Source organism: Chaetura pelagica, unplaced genomic scaffold, assembly GCF_000747805.2.
Source record: "Chaetura pelagica isolate M959 unplaced genomic scaffold, ChaPel_1.0 scaffold85, whole genome shotgun sequence".
Classification (NCBI taxonomy): Eukaryota; Metazoa; Chordata; class Aves; order Apodiformes; family Apodidae; genus Chaetura; species Chaetura pelagica.
The window spans coordinates 1656773-1678454 of NW_009953505.1; the positions used below are offsets into that span (position 1 = coordinate 1656773).

The window sequence follows — 21682 nt, forward strand, 5'->3', positions numbered from 1 at the left end:
CCTGCTTTCTCTTTCCACTTTGAATCCAAGATAGGTACCAGCTCAAACCCACATATAATTTTTTTTCTCCTCCAAACAAGTAGAAAATAAATGCATGTTACATTACCCAAGGTGGGGTTCATCTAAGTATAGTTATCTGAAGCAGAGGTATCTGTCACTTCAAGGCTTTTTTCTGTGGCCAGAAAAGACAGGCTGCCCCGGAAAGGAGTTCACCTTCCATGCATCTTAGAATGGGATGCATTTACTTTTAAATTAACAAAGTTGGATGATGTGAGCTCCCACCAGAGTGTGCCCTTTTCCACATACTTTCTTTCCTACACAAGCTCAAGACAACTGCAAGGAGCAAAACTGATGCCAAAACAAAACTAGAATAATGGTCTGCATCAGTTCAGTGGAATCCCTGGTTCCATCTGAAGTCAGGAGCACCAGCAGCAGTGAATGGGAGGTTGTACTCTGAAATTCACTTTGGGGTCTGTGATGGGGATGTGAAAACGCTACTGAATTTCTGGCCTGCAACATTCCTGTGTTAGGAGATTGCCTTCCTTGCCCTGCTGCAGCATGCCTGTGGCACTTCTGTGCTGACAGGAGGGCACACACAGACACTGTCAGGGATGAGAATCAGCTGCAATAACTTGCTGCATTAAAATACTGGAAGGCAGTTGGCTTCAGCTCTTCTGTACCAAGCAAAGCAATAGAGATGAGAGCCAGAGGGGAAAAGCAGTACTTTAGGAGCTCCTTACAGCCTCACATGTCTGCTCTCTTGATCCTCATAAATTGTTTGCTCAGTCTGTCAAAGTCATCCAACAGTTTTCCCAGCTCAGCTGTTTTGCAGGGACTCTAACAACACAGATTTGCTGATGAACATCTAGGATCCTCAGCAACGTATCACAGAATAAAGAATGCTACAAAGAACTAAACAAATGAGGAAGAAATAGCAGAAGACATGGGAACTGTAGACCAAAAGATGGAGAGACTCTCTTTTCCATGCTCACAAATGAAGAAGAAAGGCTAAAAAGCTACCTTGAATGAGCACTACCCTGCAGGCTGCTTTGTAGAATACATACAGTTTCCAAGAAGTAGTTTTCAAGCGCCAGAAGAAAAAGTGAACCGGAGTTGCTACAGAATCCCTGACATAGAACAATTTTACAGCTTCGTAAGTTGACTGACATTACTTGTGGGTATTGCAAATAATGCAGATGGTAACATGGACACACACGGGGCAGAGAGCCAACAACATAGGATTTCTATCTAATACCCCCCTAATATATCCTAGGAAGTATCCAATGAAGAACAGATCTAAATGAATAGGTGCTTAGTGATCTCATGCCTTTGCACAAGCTTCAGCTGTCTGCAGCCTAAGAACTAGAAACTGAAGGACCTTGGCTCTCCAGGATGTGTCTTGGTCAACTACAGGTGTGTAAGGAAGGATCAATTAAGAAAACATCACACAGAACCCAATCATTATTTGTTTAAATTATGTTATTATGTAACTTCAATTGCATTTGAAAGCATTTCTCTCTAATAAACCTATTTAAAGTCAAATTGCAAATAATTATATATATATGAACATAAAATATTGGTACCGTTTTAGTTACACTGAATAATTGAAACAGTACATGCTTGTTGTCAAAGTTTTCAAACAAGTCAAATATCTAAAGTGGTTTATTAGTAACAAGTTAAATGGAAGACACTGTTTAAGCACCTAGAATAAGAAGTGCTAAAGCAAATTCTGACAGCACCAGTCTCTTCTGCAAATACAGAGATAGTGTATCTTTCTTGATAGTTTATTTAAATATTTTCAGTTCACTGAGTAATTAATTCCAAGTTGAAATCAACTAAGAGCTGAAGAAAAATAAACCAAACCAAAAAGCTTTAGAGACAACTTGCTTTCTAATTTCATCTTGTGAATAAAAGCACAGGGTGAGAGGATGAGCACTACAGTTCCAGAATCCAGAAGGCAGTTATCAGAAAGAAACAGATCAAGTCATTAATTACCAAGCTCTTTTGGTTAATTAATCACTTTGTGTCAAATGATAAAACCTGCAGAAAATAATTATCTAAAGGCAAAATATATTCCACATATATAAGGTAGTTCTGATTCTTTAACGACATTTTAAGAGTGCTGCTTTTGGACTCTTTTCAGCTAATCTGAAAAGCTGGGACTTGAAAAAGTAGGAGAAAATTATTATTATTATCCTGGTACAGTTGCATTATTCTTTTTGCTTGTTTGCTTTATAAACATGTATAGGTAATGGATCTGGGTGAACTTGGTGTTTCTGGGTAACAAAGAGATGCTAACTCCAAGTTGCCACTTGACAGCTTGCAGAAGGGGAAGGCTTTGCTCACAGACCAAAAGTGCTGCTGGGGGAAGTGCCTTGTACGAAGGGAGGGTAATGGCAATGCAACCCTAGAGATTCTCTCCTTAGTCCTTAAGCAGGGAGGGCTTGGAGAAGAGATCACAGATCAAGCTGTGTTTGACCTACGGAGTCCATGGAAGGGACAGAGGCCACAGCTCTGCAGTGCAAATACATGAGGAGCAGGTTCAGCTGTTGTAACGTGTAAAACAAGTCAGCTGCATAGACCTCATGCTCAATACGAGAGTGTAGTATCTGGTCTTCACTGTAATATTCTGACATTAAAGCCCTGCTCTGCTACCTAACCTGAACTCTAGCAAAGTCACAAGCTCCCTACAACCTGTATATTGGCCAGGAGACTTTTTACCTTGATTTTAATTTGTGAAGTGGTGGGAGCAATGTTTCCCTACCTTGTCCACAGTGATGCAAGGAAAGTGATTGAGCTGAGGTTTGGAGAGCACTTCTGACTACAGAAAATGCCATATACTTAAATTAAATGGACTGAAAATCAACAGGAAAAGGGGCAGAAGGAGGCATTCAAGACTACTTCACTGTTCTCTTAGAAGGAGATTCCAATCTGTACTTGAACACTAAGACTAAGAAAATAATAACCTCACCAAGGTAAAAAAGATTAGAAAAGTCAGTGTGAAGGATTGCACTTTTAGAGATCAAGTTACTACTGTATTTGATTTCTATTAAAGTTCATCAAGCTGTAAATTTAACATATCAATTTATCATATCACAGGTCCTTTATTACTCTGAAAAGAAATACTTATGCTGCTTAATTTGTATCTAGAAAAAAAAAAAAAAGGAAAAAAAATCACCTGACACTGAGTTATGCAGCCATTTCTTAATGCTGCTGTATTACTACACAAGATAGATAAAGTACCATCACTGGGGAAGCTTTGAATGCTTTGATGTAGGTAACAGCTTATCAGGTGCATCTCCTCAAACAGAACTACATTTCACTCACTGCACCAGCATTTCTCTGAACAATGTGCTGGAAACGAAAGGCTGGCAGACTCCTTGGATGAAGCACGTGGCCACTAACTGTGGCAATGCAACACCTAGAGACGCTCTTAACAGATTTCTTCAAAGATGCCACTTATGAGAATTTCAAAATATAAATGAAGTTTGGTCATGTCAAACATTGTGTGGGTACAAGAAAAAGACTAATCTTGTGACAGACATAAAGTCTACCTGAATTGCATGGTTTGGCACTAGAAAATCCTGAGCCCTTTCTGTACTGCAGGAAAAGAAACAGCAGCAAGAGTTACTGCTGTGAGTGGTAGGGCAGAAATGCCCAAACAATGCTGGTATGCTTTATTTCCACTAGCATGAAATGGAAATTATTCAGGACCATACCTGTACAAACAACCTTCTGTACTTCAATGCTTCATGATAAAAAAGTAAAACAAGAGACCTTATTCCCCACCATATGACTAAAGCAACACTTTGTTATTCTTGAGATGCTGCAGAGGAAAGGAGTGGTGCCCATGCACCTCACTGCTCCCCACACACTCAGGCGCCCACTTTGATCTCAGTGGCCAAGAGGATGAGTGGTTGATTGCACTGCCCCAGATTCCAGTGCAGACACAACTGCAAACCCAAAACTGGGCCCATTGGGCAGTTCCACCTCCTCCCTGCCTGCCCACACAGCCCCCACAGGGCACCAGTACCTGGCAGGAAGGGGTACCCCATATGGACCCACTCACCATAAGCTCAAGCATCACAATGGTTGCAGCTTCAGATGGGTGTCACAGGAGGTCTGAACTCAAGGAACTTTTATTCATTCTCAGGTCCTCAGTGACAAAACAGAAGCTGCTGAAGCATCTTGGCTCCCCAAGGCAAAGACAGAGTTAATTGGTTTATCTTGTTTGCTTCTTCCAGGGTTGCCCTATGTGTCTTAAACACAAGTAGTTTTACAGACACAAACAACATCCCTGAGCCTTTGCTGCTATTTCTGGTGGGTGTGGAGCCATCCCTTCCCAATACCTCAGCTGCTCCTCCCATCTGGGAACTTGACAAAGCAGTATCTCCCAAGGCCAAGCTCTACTAATGACAGGATCATCAATTATCTCATTAAGAATCATCATCTTAAGGCAGAATTGACTCTTTGGGGCAGGAAAAACATCTCTGGGGGAGATGCCATGTGATAGCACCATGGATAATCAGTGCACCATAACAAAAACACTGCTTGTGGAGTGTCCTTTTCTGGAGGCATTCAAAACCCACCTGGATGCATTCCTATGTAACCTACTCTAGGGGATCCTGCTCTGGCAGAGGGGTTGGATCTTTCAAGGTCCCTTCCAACCCCTAACATTCTGTGACTCTGTGATTGGCAAGCCAGGCTGTAGCAGAGCAGCCCTACAGAACAGGTATTCCACATCCAGGATTTACAGAAATGTTAGGAGTTCAAGAGGAATTACTCTAAAAAACTACAGGATTTATTAGATGGCTCTAAACTTACTATTAGCTTTTTGACCTACCACATAAAATACAACAGATACACAGCTTTTTAGTGTAGAGCATGTTCCAAATATGGCATGTGATTTTTTTCTTATTTTCTATTAAAAGTTACATGAGCTTTCAGCAGGCATTTAATGCCTATAGAATTTATTTGAGATCCTTGTCTGTTAGCCCAGTAGCGGTTCCGAAACACTTGAAAGGTCTTACAATGACATTTTTCCCTCCGCTGTTAGATCTTTTCAAAAGGTGAAATGTTCTCCATGAATGGCTGGCTAGCTGCCCAGCACAGTAAAGAGATGAAGCACCTGCCACCCACTCTCCTATTTCTTAAAGGAGAAGGGAAAAGAGAAATATTCTAACCTGAAAAGCACAAGTTGAGCTGCATAGACACACTATTGTGTACAGCTGCTCTGGGACGGCATGGGGGAAGGTCTCCAATGAACAACCAAGAGAAATCAGGAAAAATGTAATCCTTAGACAAAAGGGAAATCTGCCTAGAAAGTAAAGCCAGGAAAGACCTTGAATATTTGCTTTTAGTGCTCTTGAGCAATTCAGAGCAATGCTGGCAGACCTGGGCAGACCCTGTCAAACTGAGAAGATGTTGCTGTACTTTCAAGGTCTCTCTCCCACTGGGGGGACCAGTTAAGGCAGGAGGACCCGCACCAGCTCTGCAGTACATGCCAGAGTCACAGCAGGTTTAACAAAAAAATGTAGCCTCCTCTCTGCTTATTTCATTCATGGAGGCTAAGATCTCAATAAATATTAATCTTTACTTTATGAACTATTGCTATCCACCATAAAAGTACAATTGGCTGTGCATTAAATACTGTTTGTATGTGACTTTAATTTTCTTTTTTAATTAGCAGGAGTAAGTAAGTTTCTGGGGTTTAATGAAAACTAACCAAAATAACTGTCTGATGGGCTTAAGGATTACGTTTTCCTATTCCTAGGCTGAAAAGGATACAGCATGTTTGCAACAGAGAGGTTATGGGGAAGGTCAGACACTTCATTAAATACAGTCTTGTTCCAGAAAGTCAGTAAAAGTGCCAGTGACAGGTTTTTCTGTGAAAAGAAAGCAGGCCAAGAAATGCTTGGGTTGAGGTTAAAATTCCCTGTAGCCAGGGAATCTCTAGTTGAGTGGCCCAGTCACCCCAGTCGTGTGCTACCTGGCTCACAAGAGGCAGAAGGACAATCACCACATGCACAATTACAGCCAGGCATCTCAAGCCCCACTCTCTGACACTTCTTACCCTCTGCATGGGGACAGGATGGAAGTCACATTCCAGTGAAGAAAACGGATATTCTGGAATACAAGTAGCATATTTACAGCCAGCAAAATGAAACAGTTTCTATACAGCATGTAATTGCTTTGTGGACCTCACTGTTATGGGACACAGAAGAAACTAACAGTTTAAATCAGTTTGAAAAGGGACTAGACATTTGTAGAGCGTAGATTCATTATAAGCTGTAAAATATGATGACTTAGATGCAAACTATGGCTCAGCAAGTCTCCATAGTATTGATTACTGAGAGCTGAGAAAATTTCTCCAGCTTTCCTCTGACTTTCATATTCTTCGGTTCGACTCTCACACTGTTGCAGTCTATACACAACTGAAAATCACCTCTCTGTGTGCAAGGGACTGCAACAAGAACACCAGGAGGTAGTTTGTATCAGGCCCCAACTCCCTTTATGGCCCTGGACAAGGCCTCTGTTCTCTTTGTGCAGTCACCAACTTACAAGTAGCTTAAAGCAACTAATTAGCTAATGTTATAAATAAAATATGAGATATGTTACAATTCATCAATTGTTCACATTTAAAAAACCCAAAATAAAAATATTTATTAAAACCCCTATTTCTTTAGGAACTAGTACAAACAGGCAGCTGTTACAGCTTCTAGCACAATAACTTGACAGTTTCATAATAAGTCCCAGTATTAAAATTTCATATTAAAACAGTACGACCTTGAGGATGAGATGGAATAATCAACAATACAGCCAATTTTATTCAGTTTTTACATAGTACTAGCTTCAAAGACATTATATTGAGTTCACATGCATACAAGCCGGGTATCACAAACTTTCAGATATGAGATATTACATATCCAGTATCTTCCAGATGAATCTCATCTCACAGAACGTGGATGTGACTATACCACAGTGTGCAGCAATGGTAGTTTGTGGAAACAACTGCATTATCTTTACCTAAAACTGAATAGCTGTAATGGTACACGTGCAGCAGCACAAAGCTTAGGATGAACTAACTACCAAAGGATCTACTCAGCTCCTTGGGCAAGCTCACCTGCCTATCTTGAGCTCTGTACTTACACCAGTGGCAATGTGTAATCAAGCTAGTCCAGAAGTCCATTGGGTATACATGAATGCAGTGCTTACAGTCAAGGAGAAATGGGCTCACTAGCTGGGATAAGCCATATGAAGCTACCTGTCCAGTCTAAACTAAATGTCAGGGTTTCCTTTGGAGTCACAAGGGCTGGAATGACCAATGACAGACCCAAAGTTGACACTGTGTGCATAAGAATCAATATCCAGTTCTGGACACCATATTTTCTGGGCATCAGATATGAACTACATTTGTATCTCCATCCTTCATTCAGGTTGTCTGCTGGTTTAATTGAATAAAGTAATAAAACTATCACTGTGCTATGTAAAAAGCCTTAATGTGGCTGCCAACAGGGCAAATTAAGAGACAAAAGGATCAGTAGTTTATCACGTAGTTTATTGCTGAGAAAAACAGTATGCTCAAGCTATTATCACTATTATGCCACAAGTTATAACAGGAAATCAATAAGGATAAGACAGAGAAATGTTCAAATTCATCCCCAAGGCACTGAAATCTCCCCCTCCTTTATGTAAAAGAAAAAAAAAGATAATTGAATGGCTGCAGTGTCCCCGAACGATGCCAAAAGGCGCATCTGTTGCTCACAGAACCAGGGCTGCAGCAGCAGCCATTTGGTGAACTTCGACTACCTTAAACCAAACCTACCTTCAGTGAATTTCATAGCACATGAGTATCAGACTGTAGCAAATGGGGTGCAGAAGCAAATCCTCTGCCCAGCAGCGCTGCCCCCCGCCCTGACACTGTCTGGAGCTGGGTCTCGAGCTGCCACAGGCATGGGCTGGTGTCCATCTGCCGTGCCACTGCACGTGAAGGAGCTCCCCCACGCTCCTGCTCTGTTCCCAGTGCTGCTTTTCTTTCGCCATCACCAGCTGCAGCACAGGCTGTTCCTCCCTCCCCAGCTCATTGCCTCCTGACCTCTGGGACCTTCCGCTGAATGCTGCCACTTGCTATTGTCATTACTACTTGGAAAGAAATATACACATACTAGAGAACGGTAGCAGAGAAGCAAGTAAGACAGACATTTCTAAATAAAAGGTCAGTTCATTCTCCTTGGGAAAAAAAAGATACTAAGAATTACTTTCACACAACTGTGTTTCACCCATTGACCTTGGCAGTGTAGCTCTTCAGAAGTGAAGGAAAAAGAAACACAGGAGTGGGTGAGGAATGGACACAAGGAATGAATGGATGAGGACAGTGAAGAGAAGGGTAGATTTAAACTGAATGTGGTAAAAGTGAGAGTTAAATGAGAGTCTGAAGAAAAATAAAACAACAAAAAACCAAACCAACCACATAACAAAAAACCCAAAACTATAATGGTGATCTTGTCCCAAGACATCTCTAAAATTTTTAAGACCAGCCTTTGTATAAATATGTAAAATAAAATAAAAATCCATTATGTTGAAGCCTAAGCATTATATGGATGTGTGCTTTGCCCCTTCATCTATCTTCTATTTCAGTATCTACATGACAATGTTAGAACAGAAGAGAACTGGCCAGTTAACATCTCTCAAATGATACATTTGATTAATGAAATTACAGTAACGGATTACTTAAAAGTGATGATGGTGTTTCAATTCTGCCCCCCACCCCTGTCCCTATTATTCATTCAGCTTAATGCTGTTGTTTTTACAAGTAGAAATACATAAAAAAACCAACACTGGACTATTTCAAACTCTCTCAAAATATTTCTAAAATACATATGGCATACACAGAATGTTTAATTTAATGCTGCTACAGAAAGAAAACATAGTTCTAGAGAATGGCTTAATGTTTTTGTTTAATCTCAAGTAAGCAGGGCACCAATTTCAGCTAGATATGTTTTACTTGACAATACCCCTTTTGCATACTCTTACCTACTACTACACAAAAATTATCATCCATTTGAGAAAGTTGTCAGACTGCACAATCAGGAACTAGAACATCTAAGGGAAAAAACAGTGAGGTCGCTCATGATCACACCTGAGTCCCTTCATTCCACTGCACAGCCTCTGCTTCCACTCATATTAACACACTTTTGTTTCACGATTTTCTCTGGCCTGGAGTCACTTCTGCTAAATTACAAGGAAAAGCAAATTTAATCTAGACTATTATTGTTTTGGGGGGAAGGAGGGCCTCAGTAAATATTTTGGATTCTTATTTCTTTTTCACTTCTTATGCATCCTTTAGTCTCTGTTCTTTCACAGACTCTTCCATCATATATTAAATACTTAACTTCTCTCTGGTAATGAGATACAAACATAGAAACTGGCAGCTCATGGTAGATTTCAGCTTTTCCATGCTGTCTTCCATCTTGGCCATTTTTAGTCACAGTTGTGCAACACTTAGGACATGCTACAAGTTCTTGAGAGCAACATGTGACCTAGCATAGAGACAGAAATTAAGTCAAAAAAGGAATGTAAACTAAATGTAAATTCTCCCACAAAGATGAGCTGAGAGCATGGGGGCTGTTCAGTCTGGAGAAGATAAGGCTCTGGGCAGACTTTATAGTGGTCTTCCAGTACCTGAATACGCTTTTGACAAGAGCATGTAGTGACAGAACAAAGGATGATGGTTTTAAACCGGAAGAGGGTAGATTTAGATTAGGTATTAGGAAGCAATTATTTACTGTGAAGGTGATGAGACCCTGGCACAGGTTGCCCAGGGAAGCTGTGGTTGCCCCTTCCTGGAAGTGTTCAAGGCCAGGCTGGATGGGGCTCTGAGCAACCTGATCTAGCAGGAGGTGTCCCTGCCCATGCAGGGGGGGCTGGAACTAGATGATCTTTAAGGTCCCTTCCAACTCAAACCATTCTATGATTCTATGATCCTATGACTCTCCCTGGGGATTACGACAAATAAAAAAGGAAAAGAAGGAAGAAGAGAGGTCATAGACCAAGGAAATACCCTAACTAAATTTTTTCATTGAATAGAAAATAAGAAACAGCTACTATGCTCTAAAATGCTAATAGTTAAGGGGGTAGATTTTTTTTTTTTTTTTAATGGAAAAATAGTCCCACAGGACAGTCAGAAGGCTTGTAAAAAAACCCAACACAACCCAAAAACTAACCAAACAACAACCAACCAAAAAAAACAAAGAAAAAGAGGGGATTAATATAACCTTTTCTCAACATCAGTATGAGGTGGAGTACAGCCTTCTCAGGATGAACTTGTCAGGTTTCATTGCCTATGGAAACAAACCAGATGACCAGCTACATGTGAACAACCCTTAAATCCTTAAGTAAAAAGAATCCAAAGGTGTCACCAACTGCTCTATTTCAGTGGGGCATTCTTCAGTAACGACAAAACAAAACATACCTGTAAGGCAGCTACAGGGAACCGCTGTATTTATGTGTGTCTTTGAACCCTCTGCAAGTCAGTAAACAAGATTATATCACTTTCTATTTTTCATCCTTTCTGGCACACTACTTCATCAGCATTTCTTCTATAATCACTAATTAACCACACATGCTAGCATTTTCCAGCATAATATTTAACATTGTACACAGAGAGATCTCTGCCAAAGTTTGACTGTTGCACTGGCATGTTAGGCATAGCTGGAAATACTCTCCCACCAGAAAGCTTGCTACCCCCACAATCTAGTTTGTTTTTTTTAAGAAAAATTTGAAATTCATTCTTCCCCAATTCTGCAGGAGTCTCAAGCTTTATGGAGTATTTTCTTGTTCTTTGAAAGCTTCATTAAAACAATTAATACATTAAAATGATCTCCAGCTAAGTTTCCAATGTCCTTTTCCCAGAATGACGTCTTATACTCTACCACAAACCACATGCTTCTGTTAAGCAAGAGCTAATGGCTCACAAAGTGAGGGCTTTTGGGGACTGACAAGAATGAGTCCTAAGGATCCACACTTCTGAAGTTTTGTGTAGAGTTTCTTCATTAGTAAGGAGGACAAAGGGGAGCAGAAGTTGAAGGGAACACAACAGGCCTTACCAGGTGGAAGACACGAGAAACAGGTCTCCTTTTATCAGCTGGAAAATTGTCAATTCCACAGTTCTCACAAATGAAAAGGAACAGACCCAGCAAAGTGGTAGGGGTAATAATTTTGTTTATAATAATGATCTTCACTAGAGGGTCCAAGATATAAAGCAAAGTATGTACTTCTGGCAAAGCGGCTGTGTTATGAACGTGCTTCTCACCAGCAGATCGTAAATTGCTCTAAGTCTGGAAATCCTCCCGGGACATACCTCACACAGGTGAAACAGGAGTATTTAATTTCATATGACATCAGATTTTAAAATCTATTAATAAAGTATACATTTATCTTGGAGAATCTGAATTCTGGTCAGTCACATAGGTGACAAAACTGTATAAAACTGACATAAAGAACAAGCTTGTCTTATTGCCTTAAAAAGCTGGGATTAGACTTTCACACTAGAGCAAATTCACATACTTAAATTTTCTTAGCCAGTACACATAATCTGTTCCCATTGCCCTTATTGCAAATATTTGTATTTGAGGCACTGCAAGCTGCTACAGTTGAAAGACAAGTCTAGACAAATTCAGGCTGAAAATGAGATCAAATTAAAGTCTGAACCAGTGGTTAACTTAACAATGGATCATAGCAAGTTTAAGTGTTAAAAATAGTATTTTTAAATAATGAAACAAGTATTTGCTCTAATCTTAATCAGAAATGTGCCACTGCAATGAAGCAATCATGTGGTGAACTATTACAGCCTGCTTAATGAAAAATGCTTGAATAAATCTAGTTGTTTCTTCTGGTCTAAAACTTGCTTACAAGTTCTACAGGAACTCCTCTTGCAGAATTACTACTCTATGACGAATAAACCTGTGTTTATAACAGTATTCTAAACCTACCACAACGGCATTATTTGAAAGGCCGTTGTCAGCCTTGGAGGCCTAACACCAGGCCATTTCTTTGTAGCATCCTAATTCTGCTGAAATCATTCAAGTTATAGTGGCATAAAACAAGACAAAGATCTTGAAGACTCAAAAAATTGAGCTTTTGTGTAGAGCTGAAAGAGTTATTGAGATCAGTCTTTCAGCTCAATATCCACATGGTGATCAGCAACCACAATTGGGAATAATGATAATGCACAGACAAGGGGAGTAGGCTTCAGGGTAAAATAAAGATCCCTCAAAGTCCTTCCACCTTAAAATAGCATTAATGCATCATTTATCAGAATGTTTATGTTAGCTGTTTTCATTCTTAGCTCACAACGTACCTCTCAAAATGAAAAAAATGCCAAACCTAAAGAATAATAATATTAAGCATATTACGTTACTCTAAACAAATGCAAATATTGATCACATTTCACCCTGCAGCGACATGTAACTTCTGCTGAGAGTGCCCTTAAGTTGCTTGCACATAGCAGCACACTCTGTGATCTCCTAAGTATGAAGATTGAATGGTGCATCCTGGAAACAGATTTTCACCTTCAGGCAACTGGTTCAAATAATCTTGCGATGAGGCCTTTGTTTGCAATATACATGCATGAACACAAACAAGCTTAATGCTATTGAAGTCAATGGGATGGAAGTACATGCCTGGGTGTTCTCTTGATTGAGGGACAAAAAGTAAGGCTCTTGAAAAGAAGAGGTTAAAATATGGGTGTTGGAAGGTGGGACACCAATGGGGAATTTTGCTAAGTATTTAATAACCAATAAATCTCAAGAGTCAAACACCCTAACCTAGTTTCTTCCACTAAGCCAACATAAAATCCAAGATGGGAAAAGCAGAAAATGATCAAAGCTTTGACACTTAATGGATTGTATATGACTGATATTTCAAGAATATCAGCATTACAGCCATTTTCTGCAAAGGACTGTGGTAAACAAACGGAGATAGTCCTTCATACTGGCCTTTAAGCTGTTTCCCTATCAATTCTTTACTTATACAATTTTTTTCATCAAACTAACTTAGTATTTTTAAGCACATGAGACTTGCACTATAATTTCATAGTTAAATTATGCTTGAACCATGTACAATAACATTCAATATAAAAAGGGATCCTATATCAGGTCAGCACATCTACAGGCAAACAGTTTTAGAGCTGGTTTCCCATGTGAACAAACCAAGTATATAGAATCATAGAATCATAGAATGGTGTGAGTTGGAAGGGACATTAAAGATCACCTAGTTCCAATCCCCCTGCATGGGCAGGAAAGAGGGGGGATTTAACAGCTCAATGTCCAGATGGAGACCAGTGATGAGCGGTGCTCCCCAAGGGTCAGTACTCAGACCAGTGCTGTTTAACATCTTTGTTGGCGACATGGACAGTGGCATTGAGTGCACTCTAAGCAAGTTTGCTGACGATACCAAAGTGTGTGGTGAAGTTGACAGGCTGGAGGAAAGGCAGGCCATCCAGAAGGATCTTGACAGGCTTGAGAAGTGGGCTCGTGCAAACTGCATGAAGATCAACACTGCCAGATGCAAGGTTCTGCACCTGGGTCAGGGCAATCTCAAGCACAAACACAGACTGGGAGTAGAATGGATCAAAAACAGTCCAAAGGAAAAGGACTTGGGGGCGATGGTGGACAAGAAGCCCAACATGAGGCAGCAATGTGCACTCAGCCTAGAAAGCCAACTGTGTCCTGGGCTGCATCAAAAGAAGCACGGCCAGCAGGCCAAGGGAGGGTATTCTCCCTCCTTTACTCTGCTCTGGTGAGACCCCACCTGGAGTACTGTGTCCAGTTCTGGAGACCCCAACATAAGAAGGACATGGAGCTGTTGGAGCAAGTCCAGAGGAGAGCCATGAAGATGAACCGAGGGCTGGAGCATCTCTCCTACAAAGACAGGGTAGGAGAGGGGTACCTGTTCAGCCTGGAGAAGAGAAGATTCCAGGAGGACCTCATAGCAGCCTTCCAGTACCTGAAGTGGGAAAGCTGGGAAGGGACTGTTTACAAGGGTTTGTAGTGAAAGGAGAAGGGGTAACAGATCAAAACCGGAAAAGAGAAGATTTAGGTTAGGTACATGTCAACTTCTCAATCCCTGCTACTGAATTTTTAACCTTTGAGCAAATTGGAACCAGTATGAGATAGGAAGAGAGATTGCAAAATATACTATTTCTACATGTGAAGAGAAAACAGGAGGCCAGGTAGAAAAAGTACCATCTGTTAATGACACCACTCAGAAAAAGGTTGTAGAATGGGAGCACCCTTATCAGGCACCAGGGAATCCATAGTGGCTCTCACCATAAGGACTGAAAACCCTTAAGAAACCAAACTTTGTCGATTCGCTGCTCACAAAACTACTTATTGTCACTCATAAAGGTATTTTAGTAACTCAGTACCCCAAATCTAATTTGTATCTTCTCTCTCTTAGTTTCAACCATTCTTAATATGCTGCCACTGCTTGTACAGCAGTATATTGTTTGTATGCTAAAACTGGACACCAGTGTGCTAGTTCTGCATTTTAGAAGGGAATGGGAAACAAAGCAACTTGAAACATCTTCCTATTACTAAGGATCAGTTTATCAATACTTAACATGATCTCTTTCTACAAATACACCAAGGAATTAATTCCAAAGACAGAGAAGCACCCCAGCTGGAGGACAGTTCATCTGGGATCAAACAGATGTAAAGTTGGCAGCAGGAAAATCATGGTCAGGATTACAGGAAGGTTGCTAAGCAGCTTTGGTATAGCCCTCATGTAGCACCAGCAGTAACACAGAATATACTGTATTTAAATGGAGCTCACTTGACCTGTGTACAGGGACTTGGACAGGAGCAGCCCTTCCACCTGCAGTGTAAGCTAAAAAAGGACAGAGGTGAAACACCAGAACATATTTTACAATGAATAAACATGTGAATTTTAGCAAAGAATTTAAAAGAAAATGTGAAAAGCAGTAAATTATGTTAGGAATATTGCCTAGCAAAAGACAGATATAGCTCTGTTGATGGGGAAAATTTCCTTAGAATTAGGCCTTAGAAAAGATGTTGATTTAGCAGAATACAGCATACAAACAAAAAGGCATGAGAAGTCAAAGGCAAACTGTGGGTAGTGTGAGGCGCTACTTACCCTTCCTAAAAAAAAAGCTAGAAATGGGAATTAGCTTCATAGAGAAATGAAGGACAAAAATAGTTCAGTCAAGGAATAAAAGGACAACCAAGCTACGAAGATTCCAGTCATAAGGCAAAAAGCCCTTGGAAGTGGACTATAGCTTAGATGAACTATAGGCATGCAAAATGTAAAGGACACAGAATACTCTACTCTCAGGATTAAACATGTTTATGTTTGTTGCTTTACCTAAGCCCGAACTGTCACTATTTCTTAAGATCAAGCCAGTAAGGAGGGGAAGAAAGACATCTAACAGTTCTGAAGTCCATGAAGATGTCAAGTGAAAAGATGGAGAGATGCAGGAAAAGAAATGAGGGCCTTAGCTTTATTTTCAATACCTGATAAAAGCCTTCAAGGAGTAGACTAAAATTAAGAGAATACATGGTACTATTATCTTCAGTTCCTTTGTTCCGTACTAGCCTTTCCCCCAGTGGACAGCTATTCAGATCAAAAGATGATGAATGCTGAGATCCTTTGGTTCAGATCACATCCAAGTGATCTTTTCAGTGTGTCAACAGATAACAATCAGAGAAGAGGACAAACAGTCACTGTGTGTCCAAAACATTATCTCCAACATGTTCTACACTTTCACCTTTGCTTTTCTGTTTAATCTAAGGTCAATAATAAGAGCCAAGGAAGAAATCTTAGGATTGCTGGTTTGTATGTCTTGGTAGGAACTGCTGGAACAGGTTAAATAAGTAATTCAGTCTCATATCTTTCTTCAGATAGTGCTTGTGCCAGGTTCCTCAGAGGACAATTTAAAACTACAGTATGCGTAAGAAATTTTTTAATACTAGGTAACAAAAGAAAACATATTTTTTATTACAGATTTTTTTTTCATTATATTTGGAGTCATAGCCCTAGAAACACTCAGTTAATTTAATGATGGTTCCTATTCTATTTCATTCACGGGCAAGTTCTCCACGCTGGAAATAATGGTAGCAATGTAATTATCTTCAAGGGCATACGGTAACATTGAGAAATTATTAGCATTGCTCAAAGCTTATTAAACCATTTGTCTCACATTAGATGTAATCAAATACCCTTTAGAAATATTCTGAAACAGGACTTCTACCACCTGTACTTTTGCAAGTGAATTTATTGGGTAACTAAATATTTACAAGACCTCTAGAGAAAAACTGGGTTTTTCAGTTAATTTGGCTTCCATCATCCATTCCCAAAGAAGGTCAAAGAAAAAAATCTCACCTTAGCTTTTCTGCACTGTGTTATTTATACACTCTCCACTTCTGCATTTCTATTCACTAGCTCTTGCATATTTTTTTTTGGTGCAATTTGTTTATCCAAATAAAAGATGCCTCACAGCTGTAAGCAAGTCTTAATGTTCCCACTTGATATGTCTGTATCTCTTCAGGTTTGTATTATTGGTGTATCAGTATCTAAAGCTTTTCAAGCTTCACTTTGAAAAGACAACTGATTAATAATGGTATAATTTAAATTACAAGGTATTTGTGGGGATGAAAGTCCAAGCTTGCAAATACCTTTTTTTAACATCACTAGTTGGAAGGAAATAATGTAAAGGGCTCAATAAGAATAGGGTGGGATCTTTTCTTGAAAATAATGGAATGTGGCACACTGAGCTATGATGTTTTATTTGTGTTGCAAATGCAGCACATGTGAAACAAAAACTGTATGCAGCTGTCCAGAAAATCCCCAGTTTCTAATCGCAATTATTTTGGATTCAGAGCAACTGCACAAAGCTAAGCAAACCTTGCAGACTCATGGTGTTCCTACTGAGATATAAATCTCAGTCTAATGACTAAAATGTGATTTACCTCCTCTCTACTTCTCCCATGCAGTCTGAAATCTATAATATGTTATGCATATTTTCTACTTCCAAATGGGAATTACACATTAACTACCTTTACTGGTAAGTTTAGACATATACACCCTAAGTCCACCTTTAATGGCACAGAATCTCTCCAGACTCTTACTTTCATTAACTTAACTCTTACAAATTTTGAGAAGAGATATTCTTTTTCTTTTTCAAGACAAGAAATTCCTTATTTCCTATGACTCTGACTTTCTTCCTTTATGTGTTTAAATTCTATTATCTGAAATACTCATAACTCTCTAAGAAATAAAAATATGACTGGATGGGGATTTCTGAAAGCTCTCAGTACTCTATTCCCACTGAAGTCACTGCTAGCTTTATCCCACACTCCAGTGGGACGAGTGCTCAGGCAATGCTGAGGTTTGATTTCGTTTTGTAGTGTTTCCATAAATGCACTTCTAGATACACACAAAATCTAGTTTTTAAATACTTTAGCATTCAATAACATCACCAGTGTGAATCTGCTCTATGCTTATATTCCCATTTGTGAGGTTCTATAATAACTACCAAAACTATTGGCTAAATTGAGGATAAAAGCTTCAAAGGTATTTCAGTTCTATTAGTTTTCTGAAGACAGGCAGGAAAACAGAGAAGAGAGACTGTATTAATGCTTCCCTGGGAGCAGGGAAGCAAAATGAGTCTCATCCTCGCTGGTCAGTAGGCAGTCCAGGGGAAGAACATTATTGTATGCCTTAACACTGGAAAAAGTTTCAAATGCAGTTCACATTTCACAGCATAGCCTACCAGTGTGGTACAAAGTCTTAAGAGATCAGGTTGCATTACTTTTGCTGTTGAAAGAATTGCATTTTATTTGAATCCAATATACTTAATACAGTTCAGGCCATAAGATAGTAAGATACTAAGTAAGGTTTGACAGTAAGGTTTAGGTATTTTACATCTGCATTTAGATAGGTTTATGTTAAGCAAGGAAATACAATTTAAAATTCTAAATATGTGGGGGACTATTTTTTTTCTTCACTTTTACAACTGCTAATGAACAAGAGAAAACACTGTCTTGCAATACAAGTGATAGGCAGCTACCAGATATCTCCCATGATACAGCCTGAGGTACTGGAACACCTGTAGCAGTCAATGTCCACACATGCTACAGCTGAAGGTGTAGGAAGGAAATCTGCCAGCACAGGTCTCTATCAGCATCATGTCCGAGTGGGTTTGGTCAGGATGAGGTAAGCAAGAGAAAGTGGCTTCAGTTGAGCAGTGAGACACAGCTGCAAGGATTCAGAAGGTAGCGAGGTAATGGGTTTAGAAAGTGTAGATTCATGTTCAAACTTACATGTTAACATAATCAGACCGCACCCAAAGGTATCTTTCAAGAAACCACAACAAAATTAATGATGTTCCTGGCAGTTTGGGAGTTTACATTCAACCAGCCCCTTTTCCTTCCACTACTTCCAATGCTGCAGCAACCTCTGGCTCAACTTTTGTGACTGTGTACCTTCAAGCAGGCATTGCCAAGAGCTGCTTCCTTACAAGCAGTGATTACAGTCTCTGCCAGAAACCTCCGACAAATTCATTCTATGTGAGTCAGAGACCAGTGCCATTATGAGGTCTATAACAGCTGGCAGGGCCAATACTTACTAACTCAGTTGACCTCTGTACATATAAAAAATTGCTAACACAAGATCTTGTGAAATATATGCTGGTCTAAACATATTTAATGACTGCCTGTGATCCTAAAGAAGAAAAGCCAAATCTAATCCTAAACCTGCCCTTCTTCCAACAGTAGTGTCAACCCTCCATATTTGATCCCAAAACCAGTAGTAGTGAACACTATTGTTGAAGCTCATGCTCCCAGAATAAGTTGCTAGTACCACTCACTAGTCAGAAATAATTAGTATCATGCCATTGTTCATCACTCTAAAGAAATCTTTTATCGTAAATATGCAGCATTTTTAAGAGATCAAGAAGATCCAACTCACATTTCTCAGAGAGAGATAAAAAGTGGAGTATTTTTAAGTACTTCTCTCCCCCTCAGTTATAAGGGAAGCATTAACAAGATGCTCCATTTCTCAAATGACCAAAGTTTGGTAAAATGAACCTTCTTTCTCTACCAGTTACATTTCTGTCTTATTTAAACTCACAGTAAGGCATACTGGACCTTAATAGAAATGTTTAAGAATCCCTTAAGCACAAGGCAATCACACACATACTTAAGCATATAAGTACGTACATAGGTGTATACACACACACACACACACACACACACACACTATTCAAAGGCCTTCAGCCAGGACCTAAGACAAAGGGATTGACTTAATGATATATTTTCTTATCTGCTCTGGAGTTGGGAAGATGGACTGGTTCACATCTGAGATTTCAGCTAGGATTTAAAGTTGCTAGTAGGAAACTTAGCTTTATAGCTTTCATTTTAATCTGAGTTTTTATTTTTACTTTTCAGGCTTGTTTGTTTTTTTTAAAAGAATATTTAAAGACACAACAATTAAGAACATATTTGTCTGCAATTAAATGAAACTTAGCAAAATTGGGTAACTCTTTCTGTTCCCTATGAAGATGAGCTACACCTAATGGTATTTAAAGCTACTTTGTCTCACCATATATTTCTTGCACATCCTGAATGTTATATCAGAGAACATATTCATAATAATGAAAATTATTGTTTTGACTGTGATATGCATCAAGCTGCATTTGGATAGAAATCAGAATGAAATTAAAATGTGCATAGCCCAGCATTTTAAATAGCTCTTAGTTAAACAAAATTACCTTAATTGTGATGAAAATGTCGGAAAAAGAAGTATTTGTGTTTTGCATTCAAGTTTGACTTAGCAACTAAAGGAAATACTGCCTATTAATGAACTCCCATTGCTCCTACTCACACAACAACCATAATTCTGAAATGATTCATGGGCCTCAGAATACAATCAAGCAAAATTTTAAACCTTCATGAAAGCATCCATACAAGTATGTTCCTATTTGTATTTTGGATGTTTTTCTCATGCAATGCTGACTTCTTACACTTCTAGTTATTTCTAATTATGGATTGAAAGAGAAAATAAATAATTCTGTTTGTGTTCTGTTCGTTCTGTATTTTTTTGTAAGCCTAAACTGATTTCTCAATTTTGAGTCAGCTAAGCAGAATGAAAAAAGAATACTCAACACTTGCCACGTAAATTGAAACCAAGAATAATGAAGGAAAAATTTATGTAAGCAGCAATTGAAGTCATAGATTTTGAAAAAAACATGAAAACATCAGCATTCAATCTACTGTAAATATAGAAAATACAGGTATTTAGTGAACTACATCTTACTGTGATACGATTGCCAAAACTTGAGCTGACCTCAAGGGATAAAAATAGTTCTTCAGTTCCATATATAATCAAGAAATTTTTAGTTCAGAAGTTGCAAGAATAATCACAGGAAGAGACAGTAAGTGCTAGAGGATAATACAGCTTATAAAAAGACTGAGTGATCCTGATGGATTTGTGAGACACAATGCCAGAAATTGTTTACTTTAAGACTCCTCAAATACATGTTTTCTTTGCACATAGGGTGCTCTCTGCCTACCAGATCTAGAGGAAAGCACATATGAAGAAGCTGCCCCTCCAGTTTCCTGTAATATTTCCTTCTCCTCTGCAACCCACAGGGGAGAAAAGCCATAATTGTTTTGTACAAAGCTCAATCAGATCTATTCCTTCTCCATTTCTCTACTAAAAATCAAATAGTATGAATCTAGGAATACCAGTCAATATTGGAAGCAAGGACATCACTCAATTGTGGCATTAACAGCTTCATCTCAGTTTGAGTCGTCGCAGCGAAGATGGCTAAAAATTGTCACATTGAATGCAGTGTAGTGTGAAAATCAGGGGCTAATTAAGTCATCTGAACACCTGAACTTTTGCAACACAAAAGCTGTAAAATAGATTAGCATTTTATTTACCAATCATTAGTAAGAGCTGTACAGCAGCTGAAATCACACTACATGAATAAGGTCACAATTACAGTACTTTTGTACAAACTGAGCACAAATACACAATACTGAAAACTGTATTATTCCCAATCTTGGGAGCAAGGTGAAGACAGGATATATTCAGCGTCCATCTTCCTTGGGAAGTGAAAATGGCACACATGAACACAAAATTACACAGATATGCCTCCTGTGAGGTGCACATGGACTAGCTCTCCCACACAGCTCAATGAGGAACACAAGACTGAACACATCATCTGTTTCTCCTAGCAAAATCTGCACTACCAGATGAAGGAACTGCAAAAGGTCACATTTGGCAATATATCGGATTGTTTGCTGGCATGAGGCTAAACTGTGGCTTCAGTTCTTCAGGTAGAGGGGAGGAGGCAGAAGGGAGGCCCATCCAGCACATGGGGGATGAGCGGATGCCCTTCCATGTTAATCAGCAAAAACAGGGAGCAGGGACTTCAGCAGGGAGTCTTAACACACTATCCAGCTTTTTCCAGCCTCTGTCTTAGCTCTTATGTACAACAATACCCTTTCTATTGCACTGTGTTTGTATACCTGTGAAGGACCAGGTATTTCCTTACACGAACATGAAATGTCCTTTGAGTCAGCCGACAAAACTGACTTAACACGGCATCTCCACACAGCGCTGAACCCCCTCTGTGTGTATGGGGGGGGGAGCAGCTGCT

The 21682-nt window shown here is 39.4% G+C and overlaps 1 protein-coding gene across 1 annotated transcript in view; it reads right to left on the minus strand.

The window, feature by feature from the left end:
• The window catches only part of PDGFD (platelet derived growth factor D), a 138373-nt gene that overhangs the window by 103584 nt on the left and 13107 nt on the right, over window positions 1-21682 (minus strand). The window lies entirely within an intron of this gene.